Source organism: Podarcis muralis, chromosome Z, assembly GCF_964188315.1.
Source record: "Podarcis muralis chromosome Z, rPodMur119.hap1.1, whole genome shotgun sequence".
Classification (NCBI taxonomy): domain Eukaryota; kingdom Metazoa; phylum Chordata; class Lepidosauria; order Squamata; family Lacertidae; genus Podarcis; species Podarcis muralis.
In genome coordinates, this window is record NC_135673.1 from 43,410,921 (window position 1) to 43,428,028 (window position 17,108).

Sequence of the window (17,108 nt, forward strand, 5' to 3'; positions counted from 1 at the left end):
ACACGGCTACCCATCTGTAACTAGTATACAGATTCAGTGTAACTTTTTGCATAGCCTATGGGGAGCTGATGCTTGCTCCAGACCTTGCGAGTGAGTAAGTGCTAACAAGGCTTAAATGAGGATGAACTCGCATCCTAACAACTGCAACTATCAGACACAAATGAGTCCAAGGCGGATTCTGATTTGTGGTTTTTTACTTGATGCCGATCTCCCCAATAATTTGTGACAAACTTTGGAAATGTGGAAGAGTTTCAAAAGCCAATTGTGATAAAGGAAAGAAATAGTAATCATGGGGGACCTCAACTTCCCCAATATTTGTTGGGACTCAAACTCTGCCAAGAGTGTAAAGTCTGACAAATTCCTCCATTGCATAGCTGAAACATTGCTATACTGTACAGTGGTACCTTGGGATGCGAACGGGATCCGTTCCGGAGCCCTGTTCACATCCAGAAACAAACGTAACTAGCAATGGCACGTCTGCGCACGTGCGCGTCGCTTTTCGCTGCTTCTGCGCATGTGTGTGGTGTCATTTTGAGCGTCTGCGCATGCGCAAGCGGCAAAACCCGGAAGTAACATGCTCCGTTACTTCTGGGTTGCCGCGGAGCGCAACTCGAACACGCTCAACATGAAGCATATTCAACCTGAGGTATGACTGTATATAAAATACTTTGCATTTGTAGAGTGCTTTCAAGTCCTTCAGATTTATTTATCATTTATTGGATTTATATACCATCTTTTCCCCCAAGGCACCCAATTTTTAAATACATTATATACAGTTTAAAGGGATGGTGTGCTCTCAGGACAAATGAAACCCAGTGGTATGTATGTTCCCTGACTTGGGCTCCCCCACTTCTGCCTTCCCTCAAGGCAGTTCCAAGGAAGGTGTGAGAGGAATTGCCCCAGTACCCCTCAGGCTTGTCATGGTTGCTGGTTTTGTCAGATGCTGATGGTACTGTGCACCTTGGACTGGGCTCCTCACTTCTCCTTACCACATTCCTATGAGTTTGTATTCCACCAATTGCAATAGCAGATCATGTCCTGCTGCACTCATGTACTGCTTGTAGGCTTTCCATAGGAATGTGGCTGACCACAGTAGAAATATAGTGCTGTTTATTTGGTCAGAATAAGCAGTGATGCTTTTTATGTTTCTGTGAATGAGTGCAGTGGATTACATTACTTCTGCCAAGCCTTCTGGCAGAGGGTGTTTACAGAAACAGGGTATATTATGGGTCAACATGTGGAATGCACCCCAAGATTAGGACTGTTGACTGTTTTTAGAGATAGGCAATCTGATCTTTGCTATAAAGAACTAATTACTTTTCTTTTAGTAGCGGCATGCCTACTCATGGAATTGGAAATGATTGGAACACCCGTGTATCTCACGTTGGAAACAGAATGCATGCTCTGTTACTGTATCAGAAAAAATAATCAAGAGATTGCTTGCATTGAATAATATAAATGATGTTGAAAATATGACATCATTTTATAAATAATACTTTACTGATAATCCTGAACAATGGCAAACTTAACTCAACTGCTTTGTCCTAGAGGGGCAGAGGGGGATGAGGGGAATTTTGTTTTTGTATCCTCTCTTTTTTTGGATTTATTTATTGGAAATCAATAAAACTATATTTATTTAGAAAGAAAGAAAAAAGTTTTTAAAAGCCCGCAAGCCCTGCAGAGGAGCACAACTCTTGCTTTGTAAACTTAAAACTCATCAGTTGATAATGCAACAAAAAAGAGCATTGTAGAGTTAAATTTGCTTACTTAACAATGAGTTGAATCCCTTCATCCTCTCTGACTAATATCTACACCCACCACCTTGATATTTCTTGTCCAGAGGAATTGGTGAGCTATATTATGTGATGTGAACCATGCAAGTGAGATCATCCAGGGATGGGTGTCCAGTGAGCATTTCTCTCTTACAAGCTGGTCTCACTTTCAAATGCCAAATGTTCATGAGGCCATACAAACATCGTTTGTTAGATATATAACATTGACTTCAAAGCCCTGGGAGTTGTGAGTAAGGGGTTGTCATTAATCTTCAGACAAATGCTGAAAGAGGCTACTTTGGACACAACTAGATCTTCCCCTAACATAATTTGGAGGGACATTGCTGTTTGATATGACAACTATGTAACAGATTAGATTACGATACTGGGAAACATGGATTCAAGTAGAACTTTTGCCAGGGATTCATTATATACCTAGGTTTTCTTGACACATAGTCTCTCAACCTCAGTTTCCCAAATGCAAACTGAAGTGAATTTGGCATATTAGGTTTGTAAACAATCAGTGGTAGAAGTCTTGTTTTGTGGGGAGCAGTTGCTGTACATTTTTAAATGCTATAATGTAATACATTAAGATCATGTTGAAACAAATTGGGCAAGGTCTTGAAGGCTCTATTTGAAATCACAAACACTTCCAATTGCACATTAAGGCTTTCTCTGCTAGTGGGCCCGGTTCAAGCTTTTTCTGTTAATTCACAAACTACAGAACAAATTGCCTTAAGGACTATCGGATTCCTTATATTTCATCTTAGTCATTGAGATCCTCTGCTGTGGCACTTATTGTGGTTCCTTATGCCCCCAAGGGTTGGTTGATCTTCGTTAGGGAACAAGTGTTTCATGTGGCAGGCTCCACTTTGCGGGAGCACCTTCCCAGGGATCTTAGGCATAAATCATCCTTGCCTACTTTTAGACATCTCCTAAAAACTGCATTTTCCAGGCAGACCTTTGTAATGTGATTTTTTTTTTACCAGCTAGTATTCATAGATGTTTTAATTGATATTTTTATTGTTTTTGTTGCAATTTAGCATGGTGTATAATGCCTTTCCATATTTTCTTTCACAAAACTGTGGCTTATAAATATTTAAACAAATAAGGGAGCAAGGGGTTGGCCCATAGCTCAGTCATATTTCACATGCTCTGGAGGCAGGAAACTATGGATCCAATCTCTTGCAAGCTCCCTCTGTCTGAGAGTTGCCTTCTGCCAATCAAGACAAGCTCTGGTTGGACAGGCCCAATGATCTGATTCAAGTTAAGTAAATTTTTAAAAATTCTGCTCCAATGTGGCATTGAAGAACACTTCAGAGAGTCTCCTGTCCTGGAATGCTTTTCCATGAGATGCAGTGAGGGTGTAAGCCTTCCTATACAGCTGTATTGCTCGTTTAAACATATTATTTTTAAAGTCATGAATGGAAAACTCTGTGGCCCTCCAGAAGTCAATGGACCAACTCCCACCACTGCCAGTCAATATGGCCAATGATGTGGAGTGAGTTGTAGATGAAGAATACATTCCTCATCTCTGTTTTAACTAATGAGCAGCATAGGATACAGTTTTTGATGGTCAGATCCTCAATCCATCTAGTCAAGTTTTGTCTGCTTCCTCTGTCCAGGGGTTCAGTAAGCAGTAGTGGCTGGTGTCCTTTGGGATGCAGAAAGCAGGGAGGCCAATGGTAGATGGAGTCAAGGACAGACAGACAACTAATTCTAGTTTTGCCCTGCCCTGCTGTGTTATATATGTGCAACACTGAGACTGTAGAGGATGGAGCTGACAGTCAGCATAGCTTGCTGGGCTGGTTAGTAAAACAACAGGTAGTTGGGTGTGAATTTGAGGGCAGACTGAGTTTTGTGGGAAAGTGTCCCATTCTTCCTAATATACCAGCCTCCACTATATAAAAGGAACAGGGAGGAGGAGTTTGGATTTGATATCCCGCTTTATCACTACCCGAAGGAGTCTCAAAGTGGCTAACATTCTCCTTTCCCTTCCTCCCCCACAACAAACTGTGAGGTGAGTGGGGCTGAGAGACTTCAGAGAAGTGTGACTAGCCCAAGGTCACCCAGCAGCTGCATGTGGAGGAGCGGAGACGCGAACCAGATTATGAGTCTACTGCTCTTAACCACCACACTACACTGGCTCTGACACCACACTGACTGGATTTTGCCAGTCCTGCTGCTTTAGGTTCTCCTAACTGGAAATTGCCAGGAATTCAACTCGATGCCCTCTGCATGCAAAACATGTACTCAGTCATTGAGCTATACAGCCCCTTCATTGGTTAGAGCCATTTCTATCTTGCATGGGATATCCACTTTTTGGCAAGCACTTTTAAATTAAGGGGTGAACAACAGAGATGGAAAGTCACATTGCCATTCAGAATAACTGAAGCAGTTAAGGAGACAGGGCTTAAGCTCAAGCATGACTCTTTCCCCTGTGCATTCAAGTTTGTTCCTCCATAATTAAGACATGCAAATTGGTTTGCATAAGTTTCAGAAGCGTGTCCCACAACCTGCATCTTTGTTTCCGCACTATTTGTAATGTACTGATGCTACTAATGTGTATGCATTAAACTCAGCTTTGGGCTGGCCACATTCCAAGAGTACATAAGCATAGAGAACAATTAGAGGAAGGGTTCATATGAATAGCATAGGACGTGGCTAACATCTCTATTATAACTTTCTGAGAACTATGCAATTATTTTGTCTCTGCCTTTCAAGTCACCTATGTAAAGGTCAGAAAAATACAGGTGTTCTCTTCTTTAGTAGGCAATGGTTCTTTACTTGACAAAAGAAGGAACTGATTATTCAATTAAGTGTGAGTAAATAAATGCTACAAATTTCCCATGATCCCTCTTCTATCCTCCAAATTATATTCACATGGGGTAAAGCATCAGAATTTTCTAAATTGGGGATTACCAATGTGATGCTATCCAGATTTTGCTTGATTTCAACTCCCATAAGCATGGTCAATGGTTAGGGATACTGGAAATTGTAGTCCAGTAACATCTGGAGGGCTTTCCCTGCTTTAAATGGTTCTGGAGCATCAGGAGGCTTAGTTTGGTCAGAATCAAGTATATAGTTCCAGAGTTAACACTAAATACATTACTTCTGGTAAATGAGTCACCATGACCGCTAGAGGGTCATGGTGTATCCTGGCCTTTTTAGACTTGTCTACCCATGTACTGGGACGCAGGTGGCGATGTGGGTTAAACCACAGAGCCTAGGACTTGCCAATCAGAAGGTCGGCGGTTCGAATCCCTGCAACAGGGTGAGCTCCCGTTGCTCGGTCCCTGCTCCTGCCAACCTAGCAGTTTGAAAGCATGTCAAAGTGCAAGTAGATAAATAGGTACCGCTCCAGCGGGAAGATAAACAGCGTTTCCGTGCGCTGCTCTGGTTCGCCAGAAGCAGCTTTGTCATGCTGGCCACATGGCCCAGAAACTGTACGCCAGCTCCCTTGGCCAATACAGCGAGATGAGCGCCGCAACCCCAGAGTTGGCCACGACTGGACCTAATGGTCAGGGGTCCCTTTACCTTTACTTTACCCATGTACTATCTGAAACCAAAGGGGTGCATTGGTTGCCAGATGTGAAATATATTGGCATTATTTTCAGCTCTCCTAACTACTTCCCCCTGCATGAGATGGACCTCTGTCCATTGTACAGACAGAAGGATTATAACCTCAGCCTCAGCTGTTTGGGGCTTTAGCTTCAACTTAATTATTTCTTTATTAGATTTATATAAACCCTTAGTCCCAAAGGATCAGCAAGCAATACAAATGTTTCAAACAACCGTAAAACATCCTAAAAACAAATCCAATACAGAGCCAGACTGGGAAAGGTATTAGAAAGACTTATTGGTAGAGAAAGTTCTTCAGTAGGTTCCAAACATAACAGCAGCTGCCACAACACTAGAGGACTGATTCCTACACTGTGTGGAATGAAAGGACCTCCTGAAGAGATGCTATCTTCAGAAGCTCATCTCCAGCATCGCATAATGAACAATTGGGCATCTAAGGGGTGTCACAATCTTTCAAGTGCTTGTTTGGTTGCCTGCAGGCTTGCACAAATTCATGTAGGCCCATCTCCAGCAAGAATTCAGATGGCTATTCCCATATTTTCTTTACCTTTAAACTGCCCTTAAATTTGTTGAAAGACCTTTTATCCGAGTGCTCTGCTACTGTGACATTTAAAAATAACTGTCATTTAAATAAAGTTCTAATGTGTGATCAGTCTTTTCCTAAAGGGGCATTTTATCAAGGTTCACATCAACACAAAATGCAAGGATCTTCTCAACTGAGCACTGCTAAAATATTTAATGTTTTTCAAGAGATGGATTCCCCCCCCCCCCAGGTGAAATTGCTCCTGGAAGTATTTTATACTAAAAATGCCACTTTGTTTGAGTGATAGTAGTCTGACACTAGCATTCTTCATTCTGCACCTCTTGAAAGAAGAAATGATTTTAAAAGCAGTGTCATATAGAGAATATCACAGTTTTCCATTCATTAAAGAGAGCAGGACACAAGCGGTAGTTCCTAATTTAACTATGGGTGAATATGGTGCTAGTTTACCACTGAGGGCATATCTGTGGTGAGAGGTGAGCCGAGGGTGGGAATTAAAGGTGGGCAAACCATTTGTAGGTTGGATGTCAGGAGCTCTGTTGATGAGACAAATCTGGGGATATGGATGCGTGGTAGGTGAAGTGGGATTGTGTCTCCTGGCCCTGCACCTGACTTGCGCATATTCACCTCAAGCTCTAAAATCAGCTCTAGAATTGGAGCACATGTGACTTCCTATATCCTTGTTGGCATCCATCTGTCTCAAGAGCCAATGGAGGGTGCCTCCGGAGGTGAAGTCAAGCCACCTGACAATTACTTGTAGAGGGGCTGCAGAGACTTGTAAATCATAACTGCTACCTCTTGCATTGTTTTTCTGTGTTAGCAGCACTGAAGTGACCTCCCAGGGCAGTGTGTATGGAGATCCTGGGCTGCCCAGACAACAAGAGCCCCTCTTGGACTCACTGATGCTGTCCAAACAAAGACAGATAAATATGTTTCGTGCAGCTTGACTGCAAGGATTACCAGAAGGAGGCATACAAAGCCTTTTCTTCTCCCAAAGATATCCCACAAGGCAGTGGGACCAGAGTTTTCCTTCTCCTAGATGAGCTACCTTCACATGTTGATGAGCCCAATTCCCCCTCTCTACAGCACATGCAAAAATCACTTTTTTGACCATTGGACCCACCACTGGTCTCCTCTACTCAATCTGCCAGAGCCTATTTTCTCGTGGTTTAGCCAGCCAGTCAAAGCAATTCCCAAGGTGTGGCCACTGTCACTGAGTGCAAAGTGGGGACCAAAGGTGATGTGCACAAGAAATTAAAATCCACAATACAATATTAAAACAACATTAAAACAAAATTACACAATTTCTTTTCTTTTTTTTTAATAACAAAATTAAGAGGGATACAAGTATTTGTCAAGCTCAATATTTTAAAATGCTTGGTTGTTGTTTTTTTAAAAAAATACTTTTAACTAGCCCCCAAATGAATACAGTGTTAGTAATGGGTGTGTGTCTTATGAGAGGACATTCAAGATCAGGAGACCACTACAGATAAGGCCCTTCTCTTATGCACTTGTATAGTGAACTTTGTTCTCTTATACAGATGAAACACAGAGAAGGGCCTGTTCTGAAACAACAACAACAACAACAACAACAACAACAACAACAACAACAACAACAACAGAGAATTCCTGGTGCATCAGTTTCACCTTGGAAACAAGGCCCATTCAGATTCCAGAATCTGGGTAGAAGTTTGTATATATCTTTAGTGTGGTTAGATAATTCTACTAGTTCAAGCATTGACATATGCCATAATTACTTGTCCTCAGAGAGGGAAACCTATCTGGAAGATACCTCTTGCAGAAATATAGAACAGTAGTAAGCTTACCTGAGAGTGTAAAGGTCAATCTTTTCAGCTATAGGAGTGAAGTTCAGTTCCAATTTGGATTCAGCAAGAAGTATCTTATAGCTGTCTAAAGTCCAGGTAACACAGTTCTAGGGATTTGCCAATGGTCAAAATATGGCATTTGGGACTATTGCTTCACAGGGTCTACAGTGAAAAGAGGAGATGGTTATTAGTGTACTGTTAGTAGTGTACTGCCCTTCCAGAGTCTCTACCGTGAACAGGATTGGCCCAGGCTCAATGGAGTGTTATCATAAATCTATTCATTATTTCTTTAAAGGTCTGATCTTGCGCTGTCTTCACTGAATGAATTGCAAGAATGTCTGCTGAGTCAAAGAACTCAAACCCATCTGTAGGGTTGGGGTGATTAAAGGGAGGTGGTGCTTTAACTCAAATCCTGCAAACCTTATAATTGAGAAATAATTGGATGGCCATTGTAGCTAAGCATTACATAACAATTTATCACCACATCTACAAAGATTGGAGGTTTAATTACTAGAAGTAATAGATACTTAAACTGATCAATTGCAAATTGGTAATGAAGTTTGTTCTAATGACAATAATGTTGAACTTTTCATTAACGCTGAATTAAATCATCATGTTAGAGTGTTGGAAATTTTAACTCCCAGTATGCTAGCTTGTGCTTCAAAGGTTTTGAAAGTACTCTCAAAAGGGCATGTTGATGGACAGAGTCTCATAGGATGGACTGTGAAGTTAAGAGGTTAAGAAACCTCCACATAAGATAATAGAAAGGATGAGTAAACTCTCTTAGGGTAAATTCACTACTTATAGTGAGTTAAATTTTAATGAGTTTGTGTAATAGTCTACTTTTTAAGTTCTAATGTTTAAGTGCATGAACCCTGAAGGCCAGTGCAGTTCCAGCAGAGGTACAGTGTGTGTGTGTACATACACAAGGGAGGGTAGCTCCAGGACTTTTTCAGTACACAATCAGTAATGCAATCTGCTGGAACGCCAGGGTACCATAATTTATGGACTATCTTTGCTCTTGCAAGGAAATAAGGTGATAATGTGGCTTTCAAGTTTTACTGTGGCTTGTGATAAGCATAAGGGAAGTCAGAGAATGAGGACAATAATAAAAGAGACTGGATATAATTTCCATCCCATTTTTGGATGGGATTCTAAATTCAGCAGCTTAAATGGAAATGCCTCTTTGCAAGAGTATTTTTTTAAAAAAATTTATAAATGCTATTATGCTTATATTAGTTAGCACAAAAATATCCATCAAATATTTCATATATATTTTTCTAATTTAAAAGTTTTTCCAGTTTGAACTGCCTTTTGAAATCAACCTCAGTCTGGTCTTTGGGGTGCATAATTTAATGTCATTTCACCCCATGGTCAGGTGCCTAGGACTCAGCATCTCATGTTGTGTGTGTGTGGGGGGGTGGCCTTTTGAAGTCTATTGTGTGTCCTCTTATGCATGGTCAAAAAAGGGGGGGGGAGAGGAAATGCATATGGATAAATGAGGACAAAATGGAATTAAGATTTGCATGTGCTAATATATACTTAAATAAATGTATAATAATTTATACAGAAATAAATAAATAAATGGAAATACAATAAATATAATCCTATTGATGAAGACTGACCAGGTCGCCTCTGTGTCTGCTTAGGATGTTCTTCATCTTTAAACTGGATTTGGACTGAACAAATATTTGAAGACAGAATAAATTTTCTGAGAGATCTTCAGATGGGGGGGGGGGCTGTCCTTTGTAAAGCAGGACACATAATCACCCTTGAAGATCAGTCAAGCCTCTGGGTTGCATTCAATTAATTGTACCCAGAGCAAACCCATAGAAATGAATGAACCCAAGTTAGTCATTCCCATTAACATCAGTGGGTCTATTGTGAGTAGACTAGCATTGACTATCCTTCTTTGTCTCAATAATGCAACATGTAGAGAATACTATTGGTGAATTTGACTGTACCTGTTTTATTTTGCTTTGCTGGCAAGTGACATCAATAATAGATGAGGTTTTCCATGGAAGAGCAGCTTCTGAGACATGAACTGATAATCCCTAACCACATGCTTGGGTTTTGTATGTCTTGCACAGGATTCTTCCACCTCAGCAACAGCCATATTCAGGGCTTGAATTATGTCAGTGATCTCCACCACTTAGCTCCAGGGTGGAATCATGAAACATAAAATATACTAATATAGAAAAGCAATCTCTGAACAGGCAAAGAGTGATTTCCCTCTAACCACCGGGTAACTGCAACCTGCATCCATACATGAAGGGTTGAGCTTGGTTGAATTGTTAGTTTAATTGGTTTACTCTGCAGATTCCCCAACTTGAAGTGGTATCTTGAGGCTTCCTTGGGGTTTGTGTGATAGCAGTCCAAGCTCAACCCTTCTGCAGAACCAGGAAGCATTCTTCAGAAGGGTCAACTGATTCATAAGCCACAGACGTTCAGTTAGACGTCCAAGGCTAAATGTTTGTATTGCAATAAATCTTCCAGCTAATTATGACTTGAGTGCTGTGTTATCAAGACGGTAGCCTGGTCTCCTGACATCTCCCTCCCAACTCCTGAGGCAATGGAAATCACAACCTGTGCCTTGCAGGAAGGACTGGAAGAATTTTTCTCTCCTTTCTACCTGAGCCCTGGGTTTGTAAACAGACAAAGACATCATGGCCCCACTAGCTTGGCATTCACCCCAATGTGCATGCCCAGCCCATAAAGCAACCCTGTCACTCACTAAGCAGATATGGTATAGGGAAATGCCAGAGTGCCCTTATCTCACAATGCCTCAGGATTAAAGGTCCCCAGATCTAAAGCCTTTTTTCCTGCCTAGACCAAAGGCCAGATTAAGAAATTACACCACTCTTAAAATTACTCCCAACAGTTTGTAGTAAGTAAAATGGGGAGCAATTGGGGGCTCCCTTCAAAATACATACTCAGCCCCATCAATAGGTGACTGGCAAGCCTACAATGCAAAAGGAGGGAGGAAGAGCAGGGCTATATATGCCAAGACAGGTCAATTCTACCCCAACACTTCCCTAACACTTTTGACTGGGAAGTCATCTGCATTGACTGTCATTTATGTATTGGCTGTCATGTTTATATGAGAATACACCAAAACATTATCTCCCAGTGAGTTTGGTAAGAATTTGATGCATTTACTGCAGAAATACTTTCTGGATATCATACCTCTACCAAAGTAATAAGCCTCAACATAGATGTAATTGGTGGACATAAATCCAGTCATTGGGGTATGGGATGGTTATGTCTCTACAATGTTACACTTAGTCAGCCTCTGTTACTTTTTGGATTGCTGTGCATGCACTTCTAAATTCTTTCAACTGTCATACAAGCCATTAGTATCACTTGGATTTTCTTTGCAGAATGTCAATTATGACCTTGTTTAGGAAAGTCAAGACTATTTTCTCTGATTGCATGGAGACTAGAAGGCCTTGCTAATAAAGTTCCTGTTCATTGCCTCTTGTTGTGTTTATTAGCTCGTTTGGTTCAGTGTACAATCCTCTGCAGAGATATTATTAAGATCATGGAAGCAAAGATGGCTGTTCTGAAGTTCAGAGAAAAAACAGTAAAGCTGTGTCTTGAATAGAATGTGACAGGGTTCTGCTCTAGACCCTGCACTGGTCAATGTTTTTTAGAAATGACCTGGATGAGGGCATGGGAGGGATACTTATCATTTTTGCAGATGACACAAAAGAACAGAATAGGATCATTTCATCCTTATATACCATATCAATCACTTCACTCTGAAGGAAATGACCTTCTACAGACACCAGCTTATTTCATGTGTATTCCAACCTTATGTTGTTGTTTTTTAAATTGTAGCATCTATTGAAGGCCTCCCTTTTCCAACATGCCTTTTAAGTGGATATCTTTATCCTACTATGCACTGAATTTGTCTAATTGTATTTGAAAGAAATCCAAGTTTGTGGCCATCGCTGCCGACTGTGAGAGCGATTTCCATAGTGCTGTGTGAAGAATACTTCCTTCCTTTGATACACCCTGAATTTTCTAACATACAGCTTCATTGAAGGGGTGCTATCCCCTTTCTCCATGCCTCACATAATTTTACAAACGTCTGTCATGTCAACTCTAACTTCCCTTTTCTCTAAACTAGTGGTAGCCAAACTTGGCCCTCCAGCTATTTTTGGACTACAACTCCCATCATCCCTTGCTAACACGACCAGTGGCCAGAGATGATGGGAATTGTAGTCCCAAAACAGCTGGTAGGCCAAGTTTGGCCACCACAGCTCTAAACTAAGAAGTCCCAAATGCTGCAAATTTTCATCAGAGGGAACTTTTCCATCCCCTTGTTCATGTTGGTTGCCATTTTCTGAACCCTTCCCATCCCTACAATATCCATTTTGAGGTGAGACACCAGAACTGCACACAGTATTCCAAATGCATTTGGAGTCCAGACTCCATGTCAAATTATTATTATTATTATTATTATATATATATATATATTGCCCTGATATGCATCATCTTACATGGCTAGTCAGATCCCTAAACTGCAAATCCCACAGAGGAGAAGCTTACTTCTTTCTCTTGCTCTTTAAAGTGTTGCAACATGAATGGTGTTTTGCAAAGAATGTGTAATAATGAATGCTCTGAGATCAGGACTTTGTACGCGTTTGATTCACTGTGCTTTGGCTTTCAGGGTGAAAACATACTTTGTATCTGATTGCTATAAACAACTCATTAATCTGTCTTTAGCTAGCAGGTAAAATGCTGATAAAATATCTCACATTTTATCTGATGTATGGTTGTGTTTCAAATCTCTAATTGCAATATCATTATAATCCACATGCTTTTTGGGAAGCCTTACAAATCAATGCTGGGGGCTGTGATCCAATTTGTATGCCAGGCTGATTATATGCAATTGTCTTTGTGGCAATTTCCGCTTGGAAATTCAAATGGGATATAAATGCATATCAAAAGTCCAATGGTGCCTATTGTTCACTGGCATAATTTTATTCTGTAATATGATTTTCTCAACTTTTAAAATCACATTATCTATTCTGCATAGATTCCCCCCCACCCCACCCCCGGAAATCTTTTTGGCATCACACTGTGAACCTACCTCCTCGCGGCCTAGAGAACAGCAAGTTAGATGAAGCTATAAAGGGCATGATTTATAAAGCAAAAGCAGAAAACTCGTGCTGTTAGATACATTGATTGTGCTTTGAACAAACCCACACATGGAATGCAGCAGAAACAAATCCTTTCTCAATGCTCAGAAGTTCCCTTAAAAGGCCATATAGATCTGATAAGGTCATAAGAATTTGCTCTGTTTTATCATTCCAAAGATCCAGATAAGTTGGGGGCAATTTGGGAACACAGGAAACTGCCTTCTACTGAGTCAGGCCATTGGCCCACATAGCTCAGTAATGTCTATGCTAACAATGTTTTTTAGGCAGGGGATCTCTGCCTAAAAGGTGTCGGGAATGGAACCTGGGACCTCCTGCATGCAAAACAGATGATACACCAATGAATTTTGCCATGTCTTTCCCTTGCACTTTATATCTCAAGGGCCACATTCCACCCTGAGCAACTCTCTGTGGGCCATATGCCCTTGGTGGGGCATAAAGGTAAAGGTAAAGGTACCCCTGCCCGTACGGGCCAGTCTTGACAGACTCTAGGGTTGTGCGCTCATCTCACTCTAGAGGCCGGGAGCCAGCGCTGTCCGCAGACACTTCCGTGTCACGTGGCCAGCGTGACAAGCTGCATCTGGCGAGCCAGCACAGCACACGGAAACGCCGTTTACCTTCCCGCTATAAAGCGGTCCGTATTTATCTACTTGCACCCCGGGGGTGCTTTCGAACTGCTAGGTTGGCAGGCGCTGGGACCGAACGACGGGAGCGCACCCCACCGCAGGGATTCGAACCACCGACCATACGATCAGCAAGTCCTAGGCGCTGAGGTTTTACCTACAGCGCCACCCGCGTCCCTTGGTGGGGCATAGCCAGATGCAAAAGTGGGGTAGTTCCTTCACACTCCTTCACACTCATGCACCTTCCATCTAGGCAAGCAAAAGGCATTATAAATGTATAGCACTTTTGATGGTTATGGTTTCCTGTAAAGCATCCTGGAAACTGAAGCTCTACTCAGCAGAAAAACAAAGACAAAGAAGGGAGAAAGATTTGATAATATCAGAATTATTTATGGTTTAGTGTTCCTCCAAGGAACTACAGTGGTACCTCGGGTTAAGAACTTAATTCATTCTGGAGGTCCGTTCTTAACCTGAAATTGTTCTTAACCTGAAGTACCACTTTAGCTAATGGGGCCTCCTGCTGGTGCTGCGCCGCTGCTGCATGGTTTCTGTTCTCATCCTGAAGCAAAGTTCTTAACTCGAGGTACTATTTCTGGGTTAGCGGAGTCTGTAACCTGAAACGTCTGTAACCTGAAGCATATGTAACCCGAGGTACCACTGTATAAGGGATAAGCACGGTATTAATCATAATCACTGGGAGATGATGACTGGTTCAAGTTTACACAGTTAGCTTAACTTCTGATTGTGGATTTGAACCTAGAATTCTTTCTCTCATATCCAATACATTATACCCTATTGGCAGATCAATGAAAAATCAGATTACAGCTTCACAATGCCCACATGCTACCTAAACAGGGTTCTCCAAATGCTTTTGATCTGTTCCTTGAAAAAGCAAAGCTAATCATTTCAAGGCATCCATTAGATTATGGATTCTTGGCCATTGCCGCTGCGTGTGATACCACATCAATATAAGCTGGAGGTTTCTGTGTGTGTCCACGAATATTTTCCATCCCTGATGTGCAACTATTTTTCATTGCTGTTTCTCTACCTGAAAAGCTTGGTTTGTGGACTGATAAAATGGATGCTTTTTGTTTTTTTGTAGGTTTTTTTTTAGAGGAGACTAATAAGGGCACACTTGATCTCTGTCAAAACATTTCCCTCTTCCACTAGTCCTTCAGTGAATCAGGTTGAGTGATTGCTCAGAGGTTGCTGTTCCATTATGGATCATTCTGCAGGATAGTTTCTAATGCATACTTACAAAAAATATAGGAAATTCAAAACCATGATGGATTTAGACTTGTTATTGAATCCCAGAGCTAACATTAGAGTTGCATGTGGTGTGTTGGCACAAATATTTCATCAGCTCTTAATGTAAGGTAGAAAAAGTTCAAAACTATTGAAAGTCACCTTCCTTCTGCAAGGTACAATGAATTCTGGAGGTAGCTTTCTGTTGTATGTTTGATCCATTATCTCTGGGAATGACTAAAGACAAATTACAGCAGTCCATCCATTGACACGATAGGGATGGATCTCATATTATTGTTGTTTTTGTAGGAGACAGATTTGGCCCACTGAAACAACCATTACTTTCCGTCATTCATCTTCTGTAAAAATTCCCTGTTTAATTGTCTTTACAAATCGTGCTACGTATTTATTATTGGAATGAGTGACTTTTCCCTCTTTTGAGAGACTTTGGGTGCATGAGTGGATGAGACCAGGGTGTGAGTGGATGAATAACACTTTACCAATAAAATAAAACCCTAAGTATAAGATAAAAGAGAGGATAGAAAAAACCAGAGCGAATATAATGAGCAATTGAGAGTATTCAGACTCTACCTGGCTGAAGGATGCCATCAACTCTCAGGCAGGCGATAAAGCCCTGGGACAGGGCAGAACTCAGCAGAAGTGCTGACATCTGGCTTCAGTTCCTTCCTCATGACATACCTCAATGGCTTCCTCTTGCACACTATTTTATGGTAGTGAGACATGGGCAACGTATATATTCCAGGACTGCTGCCTCAATGCCTTCCACATGTGACCTGTCAGGAAGATTTTGAGTGTCACATGGCAGAACAGAGTTTCAGACAAAGAAGTGCTCTCTCAAGCCCACATTCTCCATAGTCCTTTCTCAGCGACATCTATGCTGGCTTGGTCATTTCCACAGAAGGCAGGATGGCAGGATCCCCAAAGACATGCTTTACGGGGAGCTGGCTTCAGGCACCAGACCCACTGGAAAACTGACCCTGCATTACAAAAATGTCTGTAAAAGTGCCATGAAGGCTGGCAACATCAGCCTCACCATGTGGGAATCCCTTGCAGATGACTGCAATGCCTGGAGTCAGACAGTCAGGTTGTGCATCCATAGCAGTGACCAGAGGAGGGATGACCACTGGTAGGAGCACAGAGAAAATAAATGCCACAGTGCATTTGCATCCGCAGAAGCAGATGTCTTCATCTGCCCCAGCTGCAACAAAACATGCCTCTCCTATAGCAGTCTCTACAACCACAGCAGGTGCTGCAACCTTCCAACAGTTTGACCTCACCCCCAAAGGCACACTCCTTCATTCTCTCATTCACTTCATTCATGCCAACAATCAAAAAGAATAATCTAATAATTCTGTTTTTATGTCTTAGGAAGATAGGAAGATGCCTTGTACTGAATCAGATCATTGCTCTATCTAGGTCAGTACTGTCCACAGTTACCTTTCCACCACAGGTAAGTGTGGATAAACCCTAACTGGGAGCAGCTCTCTAGGGTTCCAGGCAGGGAACTATCCCAACTCTACCTGGAAATTCTGGGGACTGAACTTGGAAGCCTCTGTAGGCAAAGCAGATGCTCTGCAACTGAGCTGTGGCCCTTTTCTCAAATGACTGGATGATAATTATATAACCAGCTAATTTCTTGGGGAATTGTACTTCTGTAGCTGTTCATTCTTGGCCTTAGGAGCTTCCAATTTTGTTAAGAAATGTGTCGCAATGTGCATTGGTTTCATTATCTATGTTCATTATTTATGTCTCTGAAATATTTTACATACAGGGGCATGGTTAGATGTTTAAAAGACGCAAAGAACAGGGCCCATGAAAGAAATCTGAATAGAATGCACATATGCTGATTTGCATATGTAGATGCCACTAGAAAATTAAAATGGTAAGTTGGAGCCCCCTAACAGAGGGTCCATGTTGTGCTCGCCTCCTGAAACTCTTCCCCAACCAGCTTGTGGGCGGGGCTTGCCCTGCTCCAAGCCGGTGGTGCCACAGTTATGCCACTGGCCTTTAGCCAATCAGCAAAGGTTGGGGGTATCTATTTTGCAGTGCGATTTTGCTTCGCCTACCGAACACCCGCCCACCCACCCATTAATTAGGTCGTGTTTAGCCTTGCTTTGGTCACCTGTTTTGGAATGGGGGCCGGGTAGGAATTTTCCCCAATGTAGCAGATTAGCTGTGGCCACTTGGTTTTTGCCTACCTCTTAGCAATCGTGACAACTTTGTAAGGTTTGGCGGTTAGGCATTGGTTTAGGGGAATGTGAGGAGGGGAGGTGTGGCCATCACCTGCCCCTCCAATGCATAGGGTATTCCGTTAAAGGAATCTGGGGGTCTGG